The sequence below is a fragment of the Dama dama genome, chromosome 12 (genome assembly GCF_033118175.1).
Source record: "Dama dama isolate Ldn47 chromosome 12, ASM3311817v1, whole genome shotgun sequence".
NCBI classification, from domain to species: Eukaryota; Metazoa; Chordata; class Mammalia; order Artiodactyla; family Cervidae; genus Dama; species Dama dama.
Window position 1 is genome coordinate 55,026,968 of NC_083692.1, and position 15,633 is coordinate 55,042,600.

Here is a 15,633-nt window from a genome sequence, read left to right on the forward strand (position 1 = left end):
AAGTGGTCAATTCTGAGATACTGTTTTAAAAAAAGTATTGACAGGAGTAATCCAGCTTTTGGAAGATTTCATTTTGGAGGGTTTTAAGAGCTCTGCTCACATCTCAGCTTTTGACTTTCTCTTGCTTAGAACTTGTACTCGGGCCTGTAGTTTATTTATTTCCATTTCTGAATTATCACTGGGACACCGATAACGAGGTCTGCTGATCAGAATACAACTGTGAGGACTAAGAAAGACCATGATAATTGTCCTTCAGCAATCTGAGGTTAGCCTTTGTCAGCAACGTTGCCTGCAGGAGGACGTGCATAGCCTTAAGGGTCAGCCAGAATGGCTTCCAGTCCCAGATCTGCTGGTCTCTGGTTGTGGGGCCTTGGACAAGTGACTTAATTTTCTGAGTCTCCATTTTCTTGTCTGCAAAATGGGGATACTCATATAGAGCTTAGAGGAGTTCTGTGCTGATCAAAGTACATAGTAAATGTCTAACATGGTACCCATCAGAAGACAGTTGATATATAGTTGTTGTTCTCTATTTTCTTCTTGGTAACACAAAGATGAAAAGTGATTGTGCCATTGTTCAGTTAAGGAATAAAAGAATCACTTTGAAGCTGGAAAAAAAGGAAAAGATATTTAATCTATCCGGTAGATGGCAACAAAGCAAAAAAGGAAAAAGACACAAGTAACTAGAAAACAAAAAGTGATAGAGGATAATTAAATATATCAGTAATCACAACAAATACAAACCGATTAAACTTATCTGCTAAAGGACAAATTTTCAGTTTGGATTTACATTTTTTTCATTCACTCGTTCGAGAAATAATTACCATGTTTTAGGCACTGGAATCTAGCTAAAAGCTATTCACAAAATATACATGTGAAGGAAGTTGAAAACAAAAGATTAGGAAAAATATACCAAGTATATATTAACTAAAAGAAAGTTGATTTAGCAGTATTAATTTGAAACAAAATAGACTTCAAGACAGAAACTTGGCAATAAACAAGGTCTTGAAGGGAACAGTTCACCCAAAAAATATAACTATCCTGAACCTATACTCATCTCGCAGCATAGACTCAAAATACATAAAGCAAAAACTGACATTATAAGGAAATATTGACAATCCACATCATAGTGGATTTTAAAATCCATAGTGATGAATTTTAATCACTTATCTCAGAAAGGGTCCAAACAAAAATATTAGAGAGGCTGGAGAAGATTTGAACTGTGGGTCAAATTTATCACCCTTGCATCTCATAAGTAAAGAATGAATAGCTTTTTAAGTAAAACTTATGGAAATTAATCATGTACCCTAGGCCATAAAAGAAATATCAAAAGGCACTGAAGAATTGATAATATATAGGTCACACACTCTGTACAGTGTCAGAAATCAAAACATTTCTACACAAAACCCAGGTGTAAGAAAATTTCTAAACAGATTTCTTAATAATTAATGAGTCAAATAAAGAATAATCATGGAAATTTTTAAATATTTTGTAACTGAATGACAAAAAGGTATTATATAGCAAAGAGCCACATAAATACAATCACCACCCCAGGAACATCTCTGTAGCACAGGGATATGCCAATAGAATGGGGCTCTGACGCAGTCGGAAGCCTTAAAAGCTAGCCCAGTTAAAGTTACAGTAGTGCTGGATGAGATTATTCCTCAAATACCTTTTTTTAAAAAATTGAACTGTAATTGATTTACAATATCATGTTAGTTTCAGGTGTATAGCGCAGGGATTCAGTTAAACATACATATGTATCTCCCTTCTCTTTCACGTTCTTTTCCCTCATAGGTTGTTACAAAATACTGTATAGTTCTCTGTGCTGTACAGTGGGTACCTGTTGGTTATCTATTTTTTCTTTTTATGTATTTATTTATTTTTGATTGAACAATAATTGCTTTACAGTATTGTATTGGTTTCTACCAAACCTTAACCTGAATCAGCCATAGGTTTACCCACGTCCCCTCTCATCTGAACATCCTTCCCACTCCTCTCCCCATCCAACCCCTCTAGGTTGTCTCCAAGCCCCAGGTTGATTCCCTGAGTCACACAGCAAATTCTCATTGGCTACCTATTTTACAAATGGTAATGTATTGGAAAAGGTCAGTTTTCATTTCAATCCCAAAGAATGCTCAGACTACCACACAGTTGCACTCATCTCACACACTAGCAAAGTCATGCTCAAAATTCTCCAAGCCAGGCTTCAGCGATACATGAACCGTGAAATTCCAGAAGTTCAAGATGGTTTTAGAAAAGGCAGAGGAACCAGAGATCAAATTGCCAACATACGCTGGATCATCGAAAAAGCAAGAGAGTTCCAGAAAAACATCCATTTCTGCTTTATTGACTATGCCAAAGCCTTTGACTGTGTGGATCACAATAAACTGTGGAAAATTCTGAAGGAGATGGGACTACCAGACCACCTGACCTGTCTCTTGAGAAACCTGTATGCAGGTCAGGAAGCAACAGTTAGAACTGGATATGGAACAACAGACTGGTTCCATATAGGAAAAAGAGTACGTTGAGGCTGTATATTGTCACCCTGCTTATCTAACGTATATGCAGAGTACATCGTGAGAAATGCTGGGCTGGAGGAAGCACAAGCTGGAATCAAGATTCCTGGGAGAAATATCAATAACCTCAGATACTTAGATAACACTACCCTTATGGTAGAAACTGAAGAAGAATTAAAGAGCCTCTTGATGAAAGTGAAAGAGGAGAGTGAAAAAGTTGGCTTAAAGCTCAACATTCAGAAAATTAAGATCATGGCATCTGGTCCCATCACTTCATGGAAAATAGATGGAGAAACAGTGGAAACAGTGGCTGACTTTATTTTTGGGGGCTCCAAAATCACTGCAGATGGTGATTGCAGCCATGAAATTAAAAGATGCTTACTCCTTGGAAGGAAAGTTATGACCAACCTAGACAGCATATTAAAAATCAGAGACATTACTTTGCCAACAAAGGTCCATCTAGTCAAGGCTATGGTTTTTCCAGTGGTCATGTATGGATGTGAGAGTTGTACTAAAAAGAAAGCTGAGCACCGAAGAATTAATGCTTTTGAATTGTGGTGTTGGAGAAGACTCTTGAGAGTCCCTTGGACTGCAAAGAGATCCAACCAGTCCATCCTAAAGGAGATCAGTCCTGAGTGTTCATTGAAAGGACTGATGTTGAAGCTGAAACTCCAGTACTTTGGCCACCTCATGCGAAGAGCTGACTCATTTGAAAAGACCCTGATGCTGGGAAAGAATGAGGGCAGGAGGAGAAGGGGACAACAGAGGGTGAAATGGTTGGATTGCATCATGGACTCAATGGACATGGGTTTGGTTGAACTCCGGGAGTTGCTGATGGACAGGGAGGCCTGTCGTGCTGCGGTTCATGGGGTCGCAAAAAGTTGTACACGGCTGAGCAACTGAACTGAACTGAACTGAACTGAATGTATGTTTCCATGTCACTCTCTCCATACCTCCCACCCTCTCCTGATTATCTATTTTATATACAGCTGTGTATACATGTTAATCTTACATACCTTTGATTTCTTCCTACTTTTATTTAACTCTGTTGTCTCTGTCTGAAATGCCTTCTTCCCCTGCATACCCTACATCTGCCTCCCCAGCCTGACCTTCATCCGGTTAACTTCTTTTCATACATTAAGTACCAGTTCAATTGTCATTGATTCAGCTTACCCTTGGCTCCTTCAGCATCTCTTTTCTAGAGCACTTTTTGATCACAAGTAGTTGTTTGTGTACATGTTTCTCCTTTACAACAGCTATAAACTCTACAGAGTAGAGGCTACATCCTAGTCTTCTTCACTACCTAGAGCCACACACGGTCAGCACTCAGAAAGTTTTTGTTGAAAGATCATTGGGGTTTTCACCCCCACCCTTATGTCTTTAATTATCTAGAACATTTCAGACTGTGGCTTACCTGCCATGGCTGGAAGGAAGCTCCCCAACTCTGGTTTCCAGAGGTGTGCCACAGAGACTCAAATCATTTCCGTGCCAGAGAGAGTCAGGAGCCACATACCCACCAGGTCATGGCCCCCGCTGAAACCACAGCTACAATACAAGGAGGCCACTTTAAATCAGAGCCCAGGATTTCACTGCACAATCTACCCTCTGGTAGTTGCAAATTTGGACTTTGGGCCCAAATCCTGCCTAGAAAATTGGCATTTACCTGCTTTTACGGAAAGAAATAAGATTTCACTCTAGGCAAGGAAAACCTCATTAAAGACTGCATTTACCTTCCTGGAGTCATTTGCCTGATGTGAACTGAATCCTAAAATGCAAATTCTTTCCTGGGGCATGAGGATGGCAGCTTGATATTGCAACATTGCTCAAAGCAATTTGAAAGCAATTCTGTTATTATTATTATCATCATCATCATTATCATTATTTCAACCTAGCAATTAGGTTGATATGATTAAGTCAGCATTTCAGCAAATTGTTATGGCATGAAGGAGAGACAGAGAGTATGTGTGTGTGTGTGTGAGGGGGGTTAGAGTTGTCATCATCATCATTTCTATTCTGTTTTAGGGGTTAAATATTTAACCACAACTATGTGCTACAGGCTGAAACCTGATGCATGAGAGGGAGCCAGGGAGAAAGGAGGGCTCCTAACCATAGTTCTTCTTAATATGAAGGTAGTCAACATGACTACTTTCTTAATAAAGTACATGTAAGCTGGTCTTTGAGGCCATAAGAGATCACGTGTATACACATCGGCATCTCAGCACCTGCCTTGGATGCTGGCTGTCTCCATGTCTGAGCATTCTGGCAGCCTGTAGAAAGCTAAGATGAACTTGACTTAATTAAGCAAGTGAAAGCAGCAATTGCAGTTTATATCCCCCAAGAGCCACTACTTGACTCATTACCACCCCCAATTACCCAACACTTCAACAGACCTGTAAAGCAGGGGAGGGTGAATAGCTTTAGATCCCTTCCATGGAGCCAGGGCAGCAGCTTTGAAAAAGTTGGAGTCAGTCAGACCTGCATATGAGTTCAAACTGTGTGACCTTGCGCAGGTTACTTAACCTCTCTGTGATGAATCTGTCTTCTCATCACAAAATAGGGGCTATAATCATTTCCCTTAGGGTAGTTATGAAGGTTAAGAGATAAAATTGGTATCACATTTACTGTATGCATTATAGACACTCAGGAAACAGTAGCTCCTTGGTGGTTATGGTTATTCTGTTCTCATTAGTTCACATCTCAACACCTGTTTTCTGCTCCCACATGCCTAACTCAGTGCCTACCTCGGGGCCCCCCTGGTACTTGTTGACCTTTCAGAAACTAGATGGCCAAAGGGACTGTCTGAAGACATCCAGGAGGAGGCACCCCACCCCTGGGGAATCTCTCCACTCTCTCCCCTGGCCCTGGGAAGTAACTTGAGATGTCAGCTGGGCACTGCTCTTAGAGGACAATGTGTTTACAAGTACTGCCAGGCCCATGGTGTGCAGGTTGTGATGGGACATTTGGGGATTGGGTTTGGGGGTCTCCCTTCCCTGGGGACCCCCTGTTGATCTGTAGTGAGAGGTATTCATACGACCTACCCCTGCACCCTCACACACGCACACTCACACATACATTCATACACGTCCACACTCACACACACACATTCACACACTTACATACTGTGTTATGCCTCATTTTCTGTTTGGAGACTTCAGTTTGGACTGAACGGCAATATCTCTGTTCACAAAGTGGAAATAGAAGATACATAAATATTTTATCAGCGGTTTAATCTCCCCTTCTTAAGCTTACTTTTTAAAACTTGGAAATTATTTTAAAAAAAAAGAAAGTCAGGGGGAAAATATCTGTAGTCCCACTCTCCAAACAACTTTGCTAACATTCAGCACTATCTCTTGCAAGTCTTTTATGCATATTTTATTTTATATAGTAATGATTATCCTATGTATTTAATATCTAATTGTGTATGTCTTGCTTCTTTCACTTAATTTATAGAGTAAGCATCATTTAAATAGTTACATAGTGTTCCATTAAGAAGGATACACCACAAATTATTTGTCCCAGTCATTGGAACCTTAGATCGATGTCTAAACGGTTGCTATTATAAATGGAGTTATGAAATCAAATTTTTCCTTCTTTGGGAGTTGTTCTATCTCAGGAATTATTTTTTAGAAATATAAAGTTAAATGTTATGAGGCTCTTAATACATATCTCCAGACTGATTTCCAAAAGAGTTACATCAGTGTACGAACCCCCGAACTTTTGCTCTTGACCTTTACTGATGTGACCCTCCAAGAAAAAACCCAGCATCCTTGGAGGATGCCTCATTTGGGCAGCAGGACTTGGTACCACCACCAAGTTCATCATCACTCACCAAACGGTGACCCCCACACCACTGAATACAGAGGAAGACATTAGGGTAAAAAAAAAAAAGCAAACTGTTTAAAGTATTAGAAGAACTATGAAACACACAAAATCCCTGCTTCCATAAGTATTATTGTTTAGGAGTTGACTATAGTATGTATTTAAGTTTTATAAAAAGGTGTTGGCTCAAAGAACTGCGCTGTGCTCAGACGTGTCCAACTCTGCAACCCCATGGACCATAGCCCACCTTTCCTCCCCCTCTGTCCATGGGAGTCTCCAGAACTTGGGTTGCCATTTCCTCCCCCAGGGGATCTTCCCAACCCAGGGATGGAACCTGCATCTCCTGCAGTGGCAGGTGGAGTCTTTACCACTGAGCCACCAGGGAAACCCCAAAAAAGAACTACTATGTGATAAAAGTTTAGACCACACACTATTATGATAAAAGCTATAAAAGTGCAGCAGGAATGTCTATCCTGGTCAAATAGGCAGAGCCCGCTATGCCCTTAGAAGGAATTAGGGACAAGGTAGGAAGAGTGAACAAAGAAAATGGCTTTCCACACACATAGGCCCACACGCTGATGAAAATGCAGAGACCCTTGGAGGGTTGGGGGTGAGGTGTGGGCAGCACTGTATGCTGCCATCAGACATTGCTACCTGGGTGGGAGGGAGGGACCTAAGAAAATGAAGGGGCCAGAGCAGACCCTGGGGTCCTAGATACCACCATGGGGGTTGGGGGCACAGGGAGAAAAGAAAAGATGAGAACGGCAACTCAGAGGGAAGTTCTATAAACTAATTTGCCAGTTTCATAATGTCACCTTGAACACAAGTGTCATCCAAGTAAAGCCAGAGCTGAGTCCTGTTTCCCTGCTGCTAAAGCATCCAGGTATGTGGCAAGAGCATGAGATTCAGATCAGTCAGACTTGTGGGCAGATTCTGGGTCTGCCACTTCATAGCTGTACACGTGCTCAGGTTTATAACTTATGTGGGGTTGGTAGTGCTGCAAGTTTCATTGCACCACTAGGAGGAAGAGAAATGATGGATGTGCCCTAGCTCAGTGCCTTGCACAAAGACAGACTCCAATAGGGGCCAGTAGGAAAAATGGGGAGGGGGGGTGCATAGGAGGGCCAAATCATGACAGTAGAGAAGAGGGGAATGTGATCTGGGGTTGAGTAGGAGTCATGCTGCTTGTTGGTAATTCATCCCACCAATAATTCTTGGTTCTTCTCCACAGAAATCAGAGGACATCCTGCCTTGCCCAGTCTTTTGCAGGGGAATCTCAGCCAAGAAGAGGTGCCTGACTAGGGAATCCCACGTACCCACCAACTTCCAAAGAGCTGAAACTGGTAAGAACTACTGAGAACCCATAATACAACTCGAGCTGGTTAAATAGTATCCCCCCAAAACGCATGCCCACCATGAACCTCAGAATGTCACCTTATTTGGAAATGAGGTCTTTGCAATGTAAGTGGTTAAAGCTCAAGATGAGATCATACTGGATTTGGATGGACCCCAAATCCAATGGCTGGTGTCCTTCGAAGAAGGAGAGAGGACACACGGAGCCAAGAAGGCTAAGCACAGACAGATGCAGAGATTGGAGTGATGCTACCATGAGCCAAGGAACACCAGGGGTCACCAGGAGTCAGAAGAGCAAGGAAGGATGCTCCATGGAAACTTAAGAGGGATCATGACCCTGCTGACAACTTTTTAATCAGCATGCCAATTAACTGAAAGTCTATCTTGTTTTATTTAGATCTTTAAGTATTTCACAATTGATTTTAGATGTGTCAGCAGGAGTTCAGAAGTATAACTGATTAACTATCCAAAACTGATGGGTAAGAGTCTAGTTTTAACAACATATTATACTCAAACACACACACCTACAAGGCATGGAAAATCTGACTGATAAGGAACCAGCTCAGATGTCCTGCTGACAATTTGACTTGGGACTTCTGGCCTCTCAAACTGAGAAAGAATAAATTGCTGTTGTTTTAAGCCACTCAGTTTGTGGTCTTTTGTTGCTGCAGCCTCAGAAAACGAATCCACCAAGCATCTGTTTACAGAGGAAGAAACCAAGACCATCACTGTCTCCCCGCAGAAAGGCAGCAGCTAAACAGGGCTGGAACCCAGCCCTCCACCCCCATCCAGGGCTCTCCCTTAGGGAATTCTCTAAGTCTTTGGCATACAGTTTCACATCTAGGTTTGGGCCAGAAAAAGGCCCATTTTGACAAAGCCACCTAGCCCTGTGTGTGTGCCCTCCCCAGAGAAAACACAGTGAGTGGAACCCACTCTTCCCAATAATGACTTACTGCTCAGTCCTGGGTGAGACCTCTGACTGGTACATCATCTTGAGACTGATGAGCTTGCCTGTAGGTGTCATGAGAGACGAAACACCAGCAAGCCCCTCCGCTGCTGAAACCAATAGGCAAGAGGTTAATCCCCAGAGACCTCAGGGGACTGCCACACAACAGGTGCTTCATAAAAAAAATAATAATAATAAAATAATATGTGATAAGTACCAGAACTTCCCTGGAGGTCCAGTGACTCCTCTCTGTCAATGCAGATAAGTACATGTTACATCGGGGAGTGTTTTGGGATTAATATGCCCAGGTATCCCTTTAACAAGGAAGAGAGTCTTCTGTTCCTTTCGTGAGGCACCTACTAGGAGCCAGGTGCCCTGCTCAGTTTTTCCATCAGGCCCCGCAGGAAATAGGCTGGGCACTCATGTCAGGTTAATTTGAGGAGAGTTGAAGAAAGGGGCTATTTACAAAGCAGAAGGACTATTTACGAACCAAGGGACTTCCCTGGTGGTCTGCTGGTTAAAACTTTGCCTTCCCAATGCAGGGGGCGCAGGTTCAATCCCTGGTAGGGGAACTAAGGTCCTGCATGCCAGGGTGTATAACCAAAACAATATTTTTTTAAAGTGTGGGCAGGGTATGGTGGAGAATGCAGCACCCCAGGATGGGTGATGTGGAGACTGAAGGGCTAAGAGGTGGGAGGGGCAGCTGTGAGGACAGGAGCTGTGATACAGGGTTGAGGGCCCTGCCTGCGGATGGTCCAGCCTCCATGTCCTATACAGAATCCCGGGGATGGGGGGGGGGCGGGGGGGCGGGCAGGGAGGAGCGGGGGTGGGTAAAGGCAAGCACACCTGTCCTCTCGGGCTCAGCTGGCTTGTAATCATAGCAGTTAATTTTCACAATAACCCTATGAGGGACGTGCTGTTGCTCACTAGCCTGTTTCAAAAACTGGAAAATAAAGTGAAAAAAAGAAACCACTTCTGGTCACTATTGAGCCAGGATTTGAACCCAAATCTCTCTGATTCCACAGACTACAAGAGTTCTGTTCTCATGCATTAGGACATAATTTGCCATGAAGTTAACACCAGATAAATGCAATAGATGTGAGTAATTTCAAGAACACAGATGATAAAGTGTCATAAAACAATAAGGAAGTAACAAATTTTTAGTATTTATTAAATTTTGTTTTCAATAAAATGTGTTTAATTATGTTTATATAATTTCCTCTTTAATCATGGCAATATTTAACTACTGACTTGCAAATTCCAGGAAACTTATCAGTCACCTTTTGCAAACTGGTATGGCTGTCTCCAGCACCCACTGAACAGCTAAATTTCTCTTCTGTGGCTTACACAGTACTATCTCTCCAAAATTAATTACTGTTTAGGGGAGAAAAGTATATTCATGATTTCATGGTGCTATTAGATCATAGTACCCACATGCATGCAGCTCACACTGATGGAAATGTTAAGAAGAAATCCAAAGAGAAGAATCCATGTCCTCTGGAGACTGTGGACTACAGTATGTGGAACTTCTCCCTCCTTGGTCCCTGCTGGGCCCCAGGACTTGAGGGACCCACAAGAGAGCCTGGAGAGGAAAGGATAGAGAAAGCTGAGCAAATAGTTGAATGGGTAATCCTTTAGAATGAATGTCCCAAGGCCAGAGTATCAGGAGGGGCTGGAAAGGATGGAGCCAGAGAGTTAGAAACTTCTAGTGGCATGGGGAAGAGGTTTCCAAATGAGCCGGGTGGAGATGGGACGACCTGGACCCTTGCTCAAGTGTGTGATAAACTCAGGGTTCGGTGAACCAGGTTGAGTGTAAGAGAAGGTCACTGGGACCTCTGCTTGTGATGGACTTGGCTTTAAGTGCCTTTCCTTTAAAACTCAGGAGCAAATCCAAATGAATAAGAAATAGACCTAAATCTTCAGAACCTGAGTGGTCAAGAAGATGAAAGTCACTGAACTTATCTTCAAAACTGATGAGCCTTCATCGTTGTGTACAGTATGGCAGTACAGTCTCCAACACGGCAGATGCTTCTCCAGGTGAGGGTACTTTAAACATCCTCCCAATAGGATATTCCAAATCAAGACCTTGAAGTCCTTCAGGACACTTCCCACAAGCACCGTGGTGACTTTAGCTTTTACTTTTATTGATGCATAGTTGATTTACAATGTTCATTTCAGCTGTACAGCGAAGTGACTCCATTATGCATATGCATACAGTCTTCTTTATATTCTTTTCCATTATGGTTTATTTGTGACTTTGAATTGAGAAAGATCAAGCCAATCCTGTTGCCATTGTTATACTTTTGGACAAGTCCTTTATCAATGGAGTCTAAAACACACACACACACACATACACATATTTCCCTCCACCTTCTCAGAATTCCATTGTCAAATATCTTCATTTATAACAAGGGCCCTGAAATCATTTCGCCTCTCCTGAGGCTCACTCACTCTCATCTGCCTGTTAATGGTAACAAATCCATTAAACATAAAATGTCCAAATCAAATAAGCACTCTTTTTCTTTATCCTTAAAATCTATTTTCAAAAAAAGTACAAGTAATACATGCTGAATAACGAAACGTTTAAAAATTGGAGGGACTTGAAGAACAGAATAAAAATCATGTTATTATTAAAAAAAAAAAAAAAAGATTAAGGGCAGGAGTAGAAGGGCGCAACAGAGGATAAAATGGTTGGATGGCATCACCGACTCAGTGGACATGAACCTGAGCCAACTCCAGGAGATAGTGAAGGATAGGGAAGCCTGGTGTGCCTCAGTCCAGCGGTTGCAAAGAGTCAGACACGACTTGGCGACTGAACAACAACAATGTATAACTGAGTCACCTTGCTGCACAGAAGAAATTAACACACATAGTAAATCACCTACACTTCAATGGAATTTAAAAAGAAAGTACAGAGTCCATCGCATATACAAGAATAGCCAGGGGAAAGAGTCAAGTCTGATTTTATGAAACTTTTGTTTCAGTTATGTATGTATGGATGTGTAATGTACTGTACAACATTGTAAAATAAATTTACAAATAGGAAATAGGACTTTTCTTCTCCTATGTTATAATTCTAAAGTGGCCACAACTTCTTTAATAGTTCAGTTCAGTTACTCAGTTGTGTCCGACTCTTTGCGACCCCATGGACTGCAGCACACCAGACTTCCCTGTCCATCACCAGCTACAGGAGCCTACTCAAACTCATGTTCATTGAGTCGGTGATGCCATCCAACCATCTCATCCCCTGTCGTCCCCTTCTCCCCCTGCCTTCAATCTTTCCTAGCATCAGGGTCTTTTCTTCAGTAGAGAACTCAGCTTATGCCTTGTTCAGTCTGACATGGCTATTTTAGGAAGCCAAATATAATGGGGTGACAAAAGAGTGCTCATCTACTTGCTGGCCTCAGAGGAGAGGGACCCATAGTCTCTCAAATACCCAGTAACTCAGGGTTCCAGGAGGCAGACATGCCAATACTAGGGGAGGCCCTGAGAGGACAGGGGGATAACCCAACCTTCTGATCACCCCTGCAGTTTCGACAATGCCACCTTCTGAAAGGAGGAGGGAGGGGGCCCATAGCTGGCTGGAATCCCTGACTCCCCCTAGTCCACAACAACAGCATGGTGGTTTTACTTGCCTGCTTCCTTGCCTAGATCCTATACTCTTTGAAAGGAAGAGAAGATGCCGTCAGAGCACAGGATATGGAGAGCAAAAGGTGCTCAACAGATGTTTGGGGGTCTGAATGAGACCCCAACAGGAGCTTCTTCAGTCTGCCCAGGAGAAGAAAGCTCTGAGCAGCAAATGAACAAGTGAGAGACGCTGGCCCAGGAGCACCCAATAAGATGCATAGCCAATGGACAAGTGTCATGTATGGCATCAAATGAACTCACAGCACTGGGAGAAGATGAAAGAGAGAATAGACCCTGGCCTTCAAGGAGTTTCCCCAGGTGAGGAGCTGGGCACACCTGAGATGATCAGACAAGTCTGGACTTGAGGTGAGTTCACGGGTGAGTTCACTGTGAGCTTGGGTGACTCATCTGAGATCTTGGCAGCAGGATGGGGATCCTGTCCAGGTTTCTTGCTCCTCAGCCAATGCTGGTGGCTCCCCTTCTCCCAGGGCCAGGCAGTGGTGATGAGGAGGGCTGGAAGGTCACTTCCAGTGGAGGAGACTTCAGACGTGTGGGGCTGTCTGGGGTTTTCCGGCACACTGGAGATGCTTGGTGGGGGGGAAAGGAGGAAAGAGGAGAGGGGGCAGCTCTGGAGGTGGGGAAACACAAGTTAAGCCTGAAAAAACGCATCGAGGACTGGATGGTGCTGGGGGTTAGGTGGGAGGGGAGTATGGGACTAAGTTGGAAAGGCTTGGTGGTCCAGAGCCTGGAGTCCTAACAATCTGGCACAAAAGAAACAACTGAATTTCTTCATGCATGTCAGGGTAGAGATAGTTAACATTTATTTCTGTCATTATTTATGTAACGTGCATGAATCAACACCAAAATGTAAGCCTCATGGGGTAGGTGTCAGGCACGGAGCAAGCACTAAGTGTTCGCAAATGAATGATCAGAAATGTTGGGTTTGTATGTTTGGTGTTAGATTCCAAGGGAGTCCCAGGATGGGGGGGGAGGCTCCAAGCCTTGTAGCTCATCTTCTCTCATCTTTACAGCATGCAGTAGGCCACCTAAAGCTGAAGTTCCTTAACAAACAAACAAAAAAAATTAAGTTTGGGAACCAGTGGAGCAGGTGTCTTCCAAAGCCCTCAGGGCTCTGATATTCTGGCATGGCCTAGTGGCATCACCCAGAGGGCTATGGGTGATGGGGCCAAGCCCTAGTTTTCTAGATCAATCTGTCTCCACCACTGGTTGTACACTTGCCCACTTTGGAGGGCACCTTTCTCTAAGTTGAGGGCCTGATCACCAAATGGGGCCTTTCCTTGCCCATTGCCTGAAGCCCCAGGAAAATGACACAGCAGAAAGCCCACCCCAGTCTCTGCTCTGTCCCTGCAGGCCTGCTGTGCTTACCTCCCTCCAACTGGCAGATGCCCTGACCCGACAGAGAGTCATCCCAAGTCCTGCCAGCTCCCTCTAGCTCCCCAGATTTTCCAGACCTAGACTCAGAGCAGCCAAGTCAGTTGAAAAGAAAAAGAAAGAAAGAAAAATATATATATGTATTTTTGTATCTTCTCCCTCCACACCCAGACTCCTCACAGTTGAGCTGGATAAGTGCCAACAAAAATAGCATGATGTCATCCCCTGACTGATCCTGTTAATCCCTTTCCTGCCGAATATTGAGTCTTGGTTTTTATTTAAAAGCGATTTTATTGTCAGAGGCTGGTTAAAAGCCTCTGAGAGATGTGTGGGGAAAATGGGTGTTGTCTTTGATGTGCAGAGCCGGGCAGGGCCTTCGGCCCCAGAGCCCTGACAAGGAAAGAAATGGGATTTGCAGAAGGCCAGGAAGCTGGAAGAATTCTATTTCAGACAGTGTGCCTTACCAATGGCATCAGGTTTTGCACTTCATGGCTGGCGCACCTCTGCAAGACAGCCTCTGAGAGAATGTCTCAGCCACTGTGGGGCCTGTAAGGAACACCATGGGCCCACTCTCTCTGGACCTCCACCTTTCCTGCCCCCACCGTCACTAGAGAACATTCTCCCCTCTGTTGGGGTGCCCTTCCCCCACTCACACACTTGTCACCAAGTATCCAAATTCCAACCTATTCCAGAAGGGCTGCCATTGAGAGGTGAGGTGGCCTTGGGGCCAGGAAACTTGGGTTTGAGGCTCAGCTTTAGACAAATCTGGAAGAGGCACTTCACCTCTTTCAGCCTTAGTACCTCATACATAAGACAGAATAGAAATTCCTGCCCTCCTACCTGCCCTGCAGTGTAGTGACCACCCAGATGTCCAAAGGAAATTATATGTTTTCAGAAGCTCTACAAGCACAAGAGCCATGCACTGAGGCCAAATGTTATTGCAAGAAGGGTATAGGGCAAAGGAAGCCAACAGAAGCAAGGGAGTTGGAGGTGTGTTCAAGGGAGTGAGTCCAGTGAAGGAACATGGAACCTGGGACAGAAAGGGAAGTGAAGCCACTGATGGGTAGTGGGGAAGAACTGGTCCCTGTAGGCCTGAGTGCATGATGAGGTCAAAGAATTGTTGCAGAGGACCTTAAGGAAGTAAGCTGGAAGGACAAACAATGACGACCAGAGAGTGAGATACTGGAATTTGGAATTTGGGGGGTGATGCCCTTTTGGTTATGAGAAAGGAATGGGTAGCTGAGGTAAGAAAATGTTCATGTCAATGAGGTTGAGATTGAGATCTTGGAAAAATTACCCTCATGAAGGATGAACGGCCTAGGAATCAGGAAGAAGTTGAGGTGGAAAGAACTACAGGAGCCAAGATGGTCAGTGAGCAAATGGTTGACCAGAAGCCCAGGGAAGCATCAGGGATGGGAAGTGGAGTGAATGGTGTGAGTGTGAAGGAGCAAAGGCTTTTATCAGATGAAAGGGAGTGTAAGTGTGGCTTAAGGGAGCCAGGAGGACTGCAGACTAATCCTCTGACCCTGAGAATGGTATGTGAGAAGAGCAGCCCCCACCCAAGAAGAAGGCGGGCAGAGAGAAAGGAGTGTCAAAGAAAAGGCCAAAGTTACAGAGGAGCTTACTGTCATGGAGAGGTGGAGATAAAGGGGATAGGGGAAGCAGGGCAGGCCAACTAAGCAAATGAACAGAGCAGTGTGGGGATGGAGTCTGGGAGCCCAAGGGTACCTGAAGAGACTGTGGTTCCTGGCTGAGCATGATGAGAATGGGTTTGCTAGGATGGATGTCTTCCCCATGGTCTCTAGTAGAGGGGTGAAGCTTGCAGCTGAAGCCTTTGTACAATGGCTTGGCCACAGATTGGGTGTGGGAAGGCAGGGCTCAAGCCAGCAGTCTCCTGAGGGCTGCTTCCATGGACCTCAAGCTGTAGATGGTGGGTCTTCAGAGAGCTGTTCACACAGAGCTGGGGAGGAGGAAGGGTGG

The 15,633-nt window shown here is 44.1% G+C and overlaps 1 long non-coding RNA gene across 1 annotated transcript in view; it reads right to left on the minus strand.

Annotated features, from left to right (window-relative positions):
- The window catches only part of LOC133066333 (uncharacterized), a 53,939-nt gene that overhangs the window by 4,800 nt on the left and 33,506 nt on the right, over positions 1-15,633 (minus strand). Inside the window, exon 2 of the long non-coding RNA XR_009695121.1 lies at positions 8,642-8,741. This is a non-coding gene — a long non-coding RNA (uncharacterized LOC133066333). The remainder of the gene's footprint in view (positions 1-8,641; positions 8,742-15,633) is intronic.